Source organism: Prionailurus bengalensis, chromosome E4 (assembly GCF_016509475.1).
Source record: "Prionailurus bengalensis isolate Pbe53 chromosome E4, Fcat_Pben_1.1_paternal_pri, whole genome shotgun sequence".
Lineage (NCBI taxonomy): Eukaryota > Metazoa > Chordata > Mammalia > Carnivora > Felidae > Prionailurus > Prionailurus bengalensis.
In genome coordinates, this window is record NC_057360.1 from 15,985,907 (window position 1) to 15,998,593 (window position 12,687).

Below are 12,687 nucleotides of genomic sequence, written 5' to 3' on the forward strand. Positions count from 1 at the left end.
AGACACGTAAACCAGGTTCCTGAGCAGGAACACAATCGCCCCAAACTTAGAATTATCTAAGAACTGGCTAAGCACTGGTCAGGGCCGTCACCTACCCTGACCGGGGCCCGGGGAGGCCCCTCAACGCGCTCGAACCGGCTGGCCCCAAGGGCGCGGTTACCTCCCCGGAGGGTTCTAATGCCAGGCGAGGGCCTCCCGCCCTTTTCCGGGTCCCTATTCTTACTACCCAGGTTCTATCAGGTCTTCGCTCCCCCGCCCCCTGCCCAACCTCCGCCAGGCAGGGACGTGTACGCGCGTGCGCGCCGCCCCCGAGGGCAGAGAAGGCGCCTCCGCCCTCAGGAGCGCGCACGCCGCGCCGAGGGGCCCTGACGCGCGCGCTCCCGGCCCGCCTGCTCCTCGGCCCGCCCCCTCCCTCGCCTCTTCCTGCCGGGCGGTCCCCCTCTCCCCCCCCTCTTCGCTCCCTCCGCCTTGCTCCCTCCGCCCTCCCAGGGCTCTGGCGGCCACGGAGTGAACGGGACGGGCCCGGCCGCAGAGCGCGGAGCCGCGGGTGGGACGTGGGCGCCTGGCAGAGTTGTTCCGGCCCTGCCCGCTGAGACGTGAGGAGGTGAGGCGAGGGCGGCCTCCTAGGGGCGGGTTGGCGGCCCGGCGGCAAGGAGCCGCGGGCAGGGCCGGGGGTGTTGGCGCCGGGGCTGAGCCGTGGGAGGGTCGGTGTGGGGGCCGGGCCGAGCACGGGATGCGAGAGGACTGAGGGGAGGAGGGCACCGGGGCTCCGGGACTGTCGGTCGCTTCCTGGACCCCACAGCTCTGCCTGCTGGTCGCTTCTCCCGGCCCGGGCGGAGTCGGGGCGCCCCTCACCTGGGGGCGGGGTGGGGACTTGGGCGCTCGCCCCCAGCTGTGCCCTCCTGACAGTGCCGCCGCCTCTGCCGCTGCGCCTTGCCTGCCGCCTGGCTCGAGGTCCCTGCAGCCCCGCGTCCGGGGGGCGTGTGGTTGGGGTATTTGCTTACCCACACAGGCTTCTGTTCGTGACCGCTTTCGCCCTCGCCCTCCCCCTGCCTCCGCCCGGCACTTTGCTCCGCTCTTGCTGTTGATGCTTGTGGTTTTGCAGTCTGGGAGGGGCTGCGTCCTGGGCAGATCTCTACCTGCAAGGAATGCCCCGCTTCAGAGTTGACCTCCTGGCCGCGAAAGTCCTCCGTCCAGGTGTGGGTGCTTAGTGTCCTGATAACTGAGTCAAAGTTTCTGAGACTGGTCTAGTACTTTGCACGGGTCGCCAACGGTGCAGGGCTGGGCAGTGCGTCAGCATGTGGAAAGGGGCTACCAGCCAGCAGAAGGTGGCCGAGTGCTAGAGGACTGGACTGACAGGGTTTGTTTCTGACCCTGGGGCAGTGCGTCCAGGTGCTTGTGTATTCTCCTTGTAGCTCTCAACGATTATCTTAGAAAATGTACCAAAACGTAGGTGGTCACTTGCAGAGTTGAGGGTTTCCTGCAAGTGAGGAGAAGAGCCAACCTCATTATGCTAATTAGTGGTAAGGAGAACTTTTGCTTGCTGGAGAGATTTCAGCGGTGACTGGAAACTGATTTCAAGGCCTGCATTTTAGTACTGGAAGGTTTAGGGATTTTTAATACACTTAAATTTTCTTGTACTTGGTGGGAGGTAGGTGGTTGCTTGTTACAGTTCTGAAAACACAATTTCAAGAAAACATTCTGACTTTTCTTATAGCAGTGTTTACATATGGCTTCTGTACTGTAGAATAGACAATACTATGATGTCAGAAAATAAAAAATGAAGTTTGCTTGTGGTCAAATTGGAAGTGGATTTTGTCCATGGAAAATATTGGTCCACCAGCTGCTAGCACTGGAAAACTGGCCTATGATTCATTATCTCAAGAAAGAGCCCCATGTGAAACTCACAATGAAATTGCAAAGGAGCAAGACCAGATGAATTTCATCCGTTTGTATTTAAATGCTCACCTGTTTGGTGAGTTAGTTGAGACTGTGAGTTAGACTGGTGTGTATATTAATTCAAAATGTGCTCTGATATTATGTATTAATAAGTCATCTTGGGAGAAGTGGATGTAGTTGGGCAATGCTGATATGAGAACATGTTATGTAGCCTACATTATATTCTAGAAAGCTGGAAACAAGGTAGTAGATCCCAGTACTATTGGGACATGTGGTGAATAAACCACCCAGCATAAAAAGGTGTGACAATACATGTGTGAAGTTGTTGTTGTTGTTTTTTGGCCTGAGTTATTTGATGGGAACTTTAATATACAGTATTATGGTTTTGCTATTCTGAGAGTTTTTGTTCCTTTTGTTCCTGTTTCATGATTTAGATAGTTTTCTTTTCACTCTAGTAGTTATTATACTATTTTTTGAATGAAACAATTTTATAAGGCATATGAAAAAAGTTTTCATGTTTATCAGCTTACCAGCGTAAAATTTGTGACTTGTAAAAAGTTGTAATTAAAAAATTTTTCTTTGCTTTAACCCAGATTTCAACTCAATTCTATATTTATTTGAACTCAGATGATACAGAATTAAAGCTGAAAGTCCTTTTATCCATTCTTAATGGAATAGTTAAGGAATTCTGTTGTGCCAAGCAAAAATATTATGAGTGGGAGACAGCCAAGTTCAAGAGATTAACTTTGAAGACAGTAGTAGCTAACTAGCAAAAATTTCTTGCGTTGAGGGTATAGAACTGGATCTGCGTTCCATCCTACCATTGTCTTGAAGAGGTGTGGGGATGATTATGGCTAGAAAGAGGGTGTTTAGAGAATAAAGTAGAAACTGTAGTCTGTGGGATTCCCAGGCACAGAGCGTTTTTTGTTGTTTTTTTTGTTTTTTTGTTTTTGTTTTTGCTATGTCTCACAAGTTTAAAAAAAAAAATTTTTTTTTAACATTTATTTATTTTTGAGACAGAGAGAGACACAGCATGAATGGGGGAGGGGCAGAGAGAGAGAGGGAGACACAGAATCAGAAGCAGGCTCCAGGCTCTGAGCCATCAGCCCAGAGCCTGACGCGGGGCGCGGGGCTCGAACTCACGGACCTCGAGATCGTGACCTGAGCTGAAGTCGGACGCTCAACCGACTGAGCCACCCAGGCGCCCCTTTTTTTTTAAATTTTTTTTTTTTAACATTTATTTATTTTTGAGACAGAGACACAGCATGAATGGGGGAGGGGCAGAGAGAGGGAGACACAGAATCAGAATGTGTCTCACAAGTTTTAATGAGTTAATGCACATATATAGCTCTTGCTTTGTAGGAATAGGTCAGCCACCGGGTCTGAGTCTGACCAGCAGAAAAAGCTGTTCCAGCCTCTGGTACTGCAAAAGTAGCTCAGCTTCTTATGAAGATAGTCTTATGAGCATTTGCCATGACTAACAGTGGAGGCAGAGAAAGTACTGACTTGAGCCTGAGTTATGGTAAAACATACATTTTGGAGGAGAGATTTAATACTGTGAACATGGAAGAAGGCCTTTCTTGACTTGTGCCTTTTCAGAGTGGTGAATAATTTTCAGTATTTGAGATTGGGTATACATACATGAATGTCAGTGAACCCCTAATAAGGAAGAGTTCATGGAATTTAGCAGAACTTGTATCTCAACATTCAACTTTTCATATTTCATTTACTTTCCATATTCACTCATTCAACAGGTAGGATGCCATAATTGTTTGAGGATAGCACGTTTGTGCTCATGCTGACTCCTTTTTGTCAGATTTTGGTACTTTTTGGTGTAATTTTTGGGGATTTTCCATGGAAGCTTCTAGGCATATAATTAGTTGATGTGGAGTTAGATTTGGGCTACGATTATTTGAAATTCTGAGCCTTCTTGTTTTCTAAATAGCTTTAAAAATAGAAAACACAGTTCTTTATAAACACTCATGAAAAATCTGGTTACAGACTGTGTTGTCTAGAACAGCCAAGAATATATTCAAGAAACTTCCCCTCTCCTTACCTAGTTTAGTAAGCTTAAATAAGAAATAAGGTTTTTTTTTTTCAATAAAAGCCTAATTTTCCCAGAGTATCAACTGTTGGATGTGCTGTTTTGTTTTTTTTTTTCCCCTCCTTGCCTGTTCTAAATTCAACAAGTACATGTCTCTAGTCCATGGCAAAAACTTAATTCTAGTAGGGAATTCTCAGAAATGGGAGGTCTTGTTTGGGGATGCAAGCTTGTGCTGGAGAATTTGGCTGGAAAACATCAGATATAGAAATTAACTTTTTTATAGCACTGTTTTTTTCTGTACCTAGGGTTCTCAGTGGGGTGGGGGCATGGGCACAAATGTCACAATTACTTGGATTTTTTTTTTCATATTATATATTTTCTCTTCCTCTCCTCCTCTATCCCCTAACCCTTTGCTAAATGAACCACTGTTACTAGTAGGAGTGTGTTTTGTCCCTAAGGTGTGTGGGGCTGAACAAAGGCTGAGAACCTTGGCCCTTTGCTGATACTTCCTAAGCCAAATTTCCACTCCCTGTAAGTTGCCATCTGTTGATATCAATAGGGATCTCTGTAACTCTCATTTCTGAGGAGAAATACATTTTGGTGGTAAAGAGATTATGTATATAACCAAACTCAGAGTAAGATTTATTGCATTGTGGAGGACACATGGAAGAGACTAGGAGATTGTTCAGCTGAACATTTATGAAACTGTTTTGACTGGAACTTACAATAAGAAACATGTTTTATACCTTAACTTAACACTCCCCCACCCACCCCATGTGCCTGTGTACAAAGTTGAAAATTTGGCAAAACTATACTTATCTTTTCAGGACCTTGCTGGAACTGGCTCATTGTACTGGCTTGTAGAAGCAGTGTGGCTTTGTCTTCCTCCCTCGCTCCATGTTCAGTGACATGAGCTTGAAATTGGCCGTGGTGTGAGAGCATGTAGAAGTATGTAAGTTCAGGGCCTTTTTCTCCGCTTCGTATAGCCAGTTTTTAAACATTTTCTGCGCACTACTGCCTACAACACACTTTGATGTTTTCTATTACACTTCATTTATTTAAAAAAATGCTGGGTTTGGACTCCCAAATTGATTTTATAGCCAGCTAATGATAGTTAACAGTCTATATTTAAAAACTGGTTTGGTCCACCCTCTCCTCTTTGCAGGTGAACATACCAAAATGTTGAAGTTCAAGGTCAGATGGCTAGTTACTAGTAAAGCCGGGTCTCCAGAATCCTAGTAATCTGGCCTTGTTTCTAGTGGACTTCTCTACTAACCCAAGCCATTTATGTAGCTCAGTTGAAGCGCTTACTATGTGCAAGACATTGGTTAAGCAGTTGGAATAGAGTTTGAATAAGGCATGGACTTTGACCCTAAGGCCTTTATGTTTATGTAGGGATTAGATATGGAAACAAAGCTACTATAAGGCAGAAAGTAATGTGTGGTAAAGAAATAAAGATAAGGCACTCTAAGAATTTAGAGACAGGAGGGGGCAATTACTTTTGGTTGTAAGGATAAGGGAAGAGGTGACATTTTAACCGTGCTTTGAAGAATAGGTAGGATTTGGACATGTGGAAATAGGACAAGTAGTATGTAAAGAAAGGCCTTTCTATACCAGGGGCCAAGGGTGATCAAAGATCAAGAGGGAAAGAACTAAGCAAGAAACAGCATCAGATGATGAAGAGCCTTAAATGCCAGTTTTCCTTTCTGCTTTTCAGTTTATCTTTCCTTTTTGACTCTGGAGTCATCTAGTAGTACTTCTTAACATTAGGCTTTATATATATGCCTTGCTCCTGATTAGAATATGACCCAGAGAACACTTGAGTATTCTTACAGTAAAAGCTGAAGGGAAAAATTATTAGTGTTAAGGAAGCAACCTTGTGTTTTCCAATCCTAAAACTATTGGAAAGTAAGGGAAAATATTTTCTTTGTGAGGAGATACTATTATTTTTTGTTTTGCCAGATAGCATCAAATTGGCTGTAGTAGAGGAGGGAGCAGTTTTGAAAGTATTTTCAAAGTGCCTTTAAAATGTGATTTCAGAATGGATGGATCTTAGTTTTTGGAGGCAGATCTGGTTCAGGGAGAAAGGTAGTCTTTACAGATCCATGACTGGGCTGACTAGCTTTCAGAATTTAGGGCATCAAGGCAAAGTATTTTATATGACATCCAGATGTGAGGGATTGATAGATTTTTATTTTTATTTATTTATTTTTTTACTCAAAGAATTTCAGCATTTATGCTATTTGACAGGCTGTATGACTGAGGATGTTTTGAAGTCCTGGATGGACCTTGCCTTGTTCCACAGGTGAATTAGATGGCTAGAAATGAACATAAGTGACAGTAAGGTATGTCTGTTAATCAGATTGACTGGTGATAGCTCTCAAGCTTTTCTGTCTTCAGATGATTTCACACTTTACTGCTTCTAAGTAAGATGATGCACAATTTGAAGAAGCTTTAGTTCTTTTTGACCCCTCAGTTCTGTAAAGGTAAAAGCCCTTTTAGAGTGTTGCCCAGGTAACAACAAATACACAGACTGGTAGAAGCATGTGGAAAATTTTGGTAATCTTGGTGATGAAGTTGCTACAGTAAATAACTGCTTAGTTGGTAGAAGCTGGGCTACTTCTGGATGGTTGACGAAGAATTTTTAGGATGAGCTTTTGTTCCAAAATAAATATGAATTGTGTCTTTGCCATTCTGTTTTCCTCATTTATTTAAGCTTCTGATACGTAAAGTTTGTCCTGTCATTTCAGAAGGTTTCAGCAGTTTCATATGAACTGCTTCACAGGATAGCACACCCCAAATAGCGTGATAAGAGTTCAGATGCAGCATGCCTCAGATACCTCACACCAGTTGAATGGAGTAGCTAATCGTGTCAGCACAGGGTTGTTTTTTTTTTTTAATTAATTTTTTTTTGAGATGTGTTAGGCTTCACAAATAGTTTATATGATATTGATGTCTTTAAGCTGTGTGTTTTCTACAGATATTCACATATGCAAAAATGTGTATTATGTATGTATACAGACATGCACACCACCCACTAATTGTTGGTATTTGTAGTGAGTATGGTCTACCTGGCAAATGCCTAAGAACAAGTGGTCATACTCTTTGAAGGCTATCATGTGAAACAGTGACAAATATGACAGTAATGCAAACCCAAAGGGACTTTTTGCATGCCAAATTTCCAGGAAAGGAGCACATTTAAAAAGGCAAGTGTAGGACACATTCATGTATCAGTGAAGGATTTCTCAACTTTTCCTCTACCCCACATGTACACCCATATTCTGTCCTATTTTTTAGTAGTAAGCAAAATCGCAAGACTTCAAAATCAGACTTCCACCACAGGGGATGCAAAGAACAAACACTATTTTTAGAAAAACTACAGACCTGTGGTTTTCACTTTTGCAGATTTAAGAGATATATAATACTAGTTTTTGATAAACCATACAGAATATTTATTCTGTGCTTCAAGATGTATTCATTTTGAGGTCCTATGCTAAGAGCATTGAACAAATGCAAATCGCTAGTGGTTAATCAGGAATTTCCTTGAGTAGTTTCTCTGTGTAGTAAATTTATCTTGGTATGACATTTTAAATAGATATATTTTAATTTAGTGAAAAGTCAACCACTGAGGGGAACCTATATATATACTGGCAGACAATATGGTTTCTTAGGTTTTTGTTTTTTTCCTTAGGGTGTTTTATAGTAATTTTGTTACTTCGGCTTCTGAGGCCATCAGACCTCATTCATTTATTATTTCCACCAAGCTCTTCCCTCATGAACTGTATTCTTTCATGTTATTTAAAAAAAATTTTTTTTTAAACGTTTATTTCTGAGACAGAGAGAGACAGAGCATGAACAGGGGAGGGGCAGAGAGGGAGGGAGACACAGAATCTGAAACAGGCTCCAGGCTCTGAGCTGTCAGCACAGAGCCCGACACGGGGCTCGAACTCACAGACTGTGAGATCATGACCTGAGCCGAAGTTGGACGCTTAACCGACTGAGCCACCCAGGCGCCCCTTAAAAAATTTTTAAGTTTATTTACTTATTTATTTTGAGAGAGAGAGGGCAAGTGGGAGGTGCAGACACAGACGGGAAGAGAGAATCCCAAGCAGGCTCTGCACTGTCAGCTCAGTGGAGCTTGAATTCATGAGCTGTGAGATCATGATCTGAGCCAAAGTTGGGACACTTAACCGGCTGAGTTACCCAGGCACCCCCCTGTATTATTTCATTTTAAATCTTTGTCTGATATGTGCCCTACTGTTAAGGAGTGTATGTTTGGACTAACGTTTTGATTTGCCTTTGTCCTAGTCTTTGTGTAAAGATAAATTACTGCCTATCAAGTTGGTACTGAATTTTTTTTTTTAAATCTTTATTTTTGGGAGAGAGAGATAGAGTGTGAGCAGGGGGGGAACAGAGAGGGAGGGAGACACAGAATCCAAAGCAGGCTCCAGGCTCTGAGCTGTCAGCACAGAACCTGATGTGGGGCTCCAACTCGTGAACCGTGAGATCATGACCTGAGCCGAAGTTGGACGCTTAACCGACTGAGCCACCCAGGTGCCCCAAGTTGGTACTGAATTGCAATTCAGTTAATGTCTTGTTTCCTCTATCCATTTTTTCCCTCAGTATTCTAGAATATTATTATTCTTCTTCAAATCCTAGGACTGTCTGTTTATCTATACTAGCAAACTATAACATTTTTATGCATGAGTTATGTAACTTAATTTTTCGTGAATGAGTCTAGGCCTCAAGTTTTTTTTTTTCTTTTTAATTCTGAAATGCATTTTATATTGTCTACATTGTGAGTAGTTTTGATGGATGAAACAGGTTTCTACAGTTGGTTTCACAAACAATAAAATAGCAATCTCTACCATTTGAAGATACCAGATACAGTTTTTAAAAGGTAATTTAACAATAGGTTAGAGAAACCAGTTTGTTTAGCAATTAATGTGATACTTGCCATTTTGCATAAAAATTTCATTGTTTGCATGCTAATCATAGTGAAACTTTATTATATTACACAGAGGAGAATTTACTTTTTAAAATAGAGGGCTTTAGTGATTTTTGCATTTTGGAGAATTTCATTTGGAAGAGGATAATAATAGATTTTAAAAATTTTGGTTGGGCTGGGGTATGAATATGGGCAAAAATAATCATTAAACTGCAAATAGCTAAAATCATTTTTTGATTTTATGGAAGACAAGGTATGTAGAACACATGACCTTAATTCTTGATCTACTGCTATTGTGAAATTCAGAGAGAAAAAGTTATTTACCAAAAAAGTGATTTCTTTATTGAGTAATAATGAACTAACATTGAGGGTTTAATGGATTACTTATATAAGATACTGTGCACTCTCTAGTTAATCTTGACAATAACAGTGTGGGGTAGGAGTTAGTATAATATTATTCCCAGTTTGTGGATGAGAATATGGTGAAGGTCAGTAACTTGCTTAAAATCATCCTTCTCACAAGTGGATGATTGCTCCTAAATCTGCCTCATTGTGACTCTCAGCTAGTATCAATGGTTCTTTAAATGGGGGTGATGATACTTATCTTGCCTATTTCATAGGGTGGTTATGAGAATAAAAATAAGGTTTACAAAAGAACACCTGTAAATATGCCTGGTGTTTTCATCTTACTGGATAATTAGTAAAAAATGCTTACTTATTTTGAGAGAGAGGGGTGCAGAGAGAGCAGTGAGAGAATCCCAAGCAGGCTCTGCACTGTCAGCATAGAGCCTGATGTGGGGCTCAAACTCATGAGCGCATGAGGTAATGACTTGAGCTGAAATGAAGAGTCAGATGCTTAACTGACCGAGCCACCCAGGTGCCCTATTTACTTTTGAGGAGCCAAAGAAATCTTGGAAATAGATAAACACTTAAATTACTTTCTGATTACTAAAATGAGTTGAACCATAAAATAAGTTGAACAGATGAATATTTGAAAGGCTGTTTGCACAGAAGACCTATTTTGTGTGGGTTCACAGGATCAGTGAATGAAAGATGAAGGAAAAAATATAGGGGTTTATTGAATAACAAGTGGATTGGATGATCTTTAGCAAATTGAATTTATTCTGCAATGAGGAAGAGTATATTAAATAACATGAGGTAACTTCTAAGACCCTTCCAAGATTAAGAATATATGAGTCCTGTAACGGGTGACTTTTATTCTTTATTCTTCTAACAACTTGAAGTAGCTAGATACAGCCAAGATAACTTTTAGCTTGGATCATCAACAGTCACCATTCTTTAATGTCAATTTTTTGCACTTAGGTTGAGCAGAAGTATGTAGTTGCCTGGGAAAAATGTAGTTATGCATTTTTGTCTTTTTCCCTCCAAGATAAAAAGGTATTTTTCATGGTGAGGTGGGTAAAAGATTTTAATAGTATATTGTCACATGCTTGTATTTAATACTTTTCATATTACTTTCCCTTACATTTAGATTTCCCGAATGTGTATTTGGGAGAAGAAAGGTAATGTCGTCATAGGTATGAAAGGTCATTTTTATTATATGGAATGTTATGGCTTTATGGCCATAAATTCAGTTTCATTCTCTGACATTGTTTTATTCAACAGCATTTATAAGGCAGAGTGTGGGTTCTGTGCATAAGAAGCACAGGTAAGAGACTGTTAGTTAAGCTGACAGTCATATTGGAGAAACGTCGAAACAGTGGAGTTTAGCGAGGACGGGGCAGCATAGGATGTGTCTTACAGGAAAGCTTCAGAGTGTTATGTACCCTGGCCTAGGATTTCAGGTAAGGCTGCCTGAAATATCTGAGTTGAGCTGAAAGAAGGCATGAGAGACTTATTTTATTTATTTATTTATTCATTCGTTCATTCATTCATTTTTTTAAATGAGAGAGATCTTTTATTTTTTTAAAGTTTATTTATTTAAAGAAAGAGCATGTGCAGTGGAGGGGCAGAGAGAGAGAATCCCAAGCAGGCTCTTTTCTGTCAGTGTGGAGCCTGGTGCAGGGCTTGAACTCACAAATTGTGAGATCATGACCTGAGCCAAAACCAAGAGTCAGTTGCTTAACTGACTGAGCCATCCAGGCGCACTGAGAGAGACATTTTAGATAGAGGTATGAAGATTTGAAATTGTAACTCTTTACCTATGTAGACCCTGTGTAGGCAGCTCCTCATTTCTCTGAATTTTGCAAAAACCCCAGAGTAGATGTCATTTTTATAATTAATTCTTTATAAATCTTTTTATTTCTCACTGATAACTTATTTTTATGTTAAATATGCTTGTTTCTAAGGTAGATGATTAGAAGGAGGAATAATTTAGAAGAGGTGAGATGTTGTTGTAAGCATACATACTGATAACAGGACAGTGAGATTGCTGACATGATAGTGCAGAATAGAAAAACTATATACAAAAAAAAAGTCTAAAAACTGTAGATAGTTGCGCTCTGTCTCTTTCTCTCTCTTAAAAATAAACATTAAAAAAATTAAACAAAAGTAAAGGGGTGCCTGGGTGGCTCAGTCAGTTAAGTGTTTGACTTCGGCTCAGGTCATGATCTCACTGCTCGTGAGTTCAAGCCCCGCATTGGGCTGTGTGCTGACAGCTCAGAGCCTGGAGCTTGCTTCAGATTCTGTGTCTCCCTCTCTTTCTGCCCGTCCCCTGTTTGTGCTCTTTCTCTCTTTCTCTCTTTCAAAAAGAAACAAACATTTAAAAAAAATTTAAAAACTATAGATAGTATAAGGAAAACAGCCTTGCATAACCTAATTAGCTTTAAGGTATCCATTGTATTTCTAATAGTATAGAGTAATAATCAAAATTTGTCAGGTTCTCACTTACCAAGAGAAGGTTAACTATATGGTCTGTATAGTACATTTATGAAGGCATTAAGGTATTTATCATAGGAAGTTGTTTTATATGGAATATAGTTGAGTGTTGAACAATGTGGTTTTGATTTGCACAGGTCTACTTATAGCAGATTTTTTACTGTAAGTGTAAATGCTGTAAATGTATTTTCTCTTATGATTTTCCTTCTTTTTTATTTTTAATATTTATTTTATTTTTGAGAGAGAAAGAGTGCAAGTCGGGGAGGGGCAGAGAGAGGAAAGACAGAGGATCCGAAGCTCTGTGCTCTGTGCTAAGTAGCCTGATGTGGAGCTTGAACTCACGAACCCTGAGATCATGACCTGAGCTGAAGTTGGACTGAGCCACCCAGGCGCGCCCTCCCCACCTCCGCCTTATGATTTTCTTAATAACATTTTCTTTTCTCTAGCTTACTTTATTGTAAAAATACAGTATATAATACATATGACATGTCAAATATGTGTTGATTACATTATCAGTAAGGCTTCTAGTCAACAATAGGCTATTTGTTTTTCATTTTAAACAACTTTTATTTAAAGTTGTCAATTGTTGGGACACCTGGGTGGCTCAGTCAGTTAAGCGTGCGACTTCGGCTCAGGTCATGATCTCACGGTCCGTGAGTTCGAGCCCCGCGTCGGGCTCTGTGCTAACAGCTCAGATCCTGGAGCCTGCTTCGGATTTTGTGTCTCCCTCTCTCTCTGCCCCTCCCTTGCTTTCTCTCTCTCTCTCTCTCTCTCTCTCTCAAAATACATAAACATTAAAAAAAATTTAAAAAAAGGAAACCAGAGGGTAAACTCTTCAGTTATCAAATTGCTGATCCAGAATGATTGATTTCCAAAGGGCTGTGAATAACCGTGGAGTTTTCTTCTTATATATGACACACAGAGACCTGCAGAGTTTACAAAATACTAGACAAAGTTC

At 40.9% G+C, this 12,687-nt stretch overlaps 1 protein-coding gene across 6 annotated transcripts in view; it reads left to right on the plus strand.

Annotated features, from left to right (window-relative positions):
* Window positions 1–381: 381 nt before the first annotated feature.
* RABGAP1L (RAB GTPase activating protein 1 like) overlaps window positions 382–12,687 on the plus strand; it is a 758,000-nt gene continuing 745,694 nt past the window's right edge. For 3 of the 6 annotated variants that reach the window (XM_043568487.1, XM_043568490.1, XM_043568491.1), the window contains exon 1: window positions 382–604. The gene's annotated coding sequence lies outside the window, so the exon portion shown is untranslated. The remainder of the gene's footprint in view (window positions 605–12,687) is intronic. The other 3 variants (XM_043568489.1, XM_043568488.1, XM_043568492.1) reach the window with 2 other exon arrangements.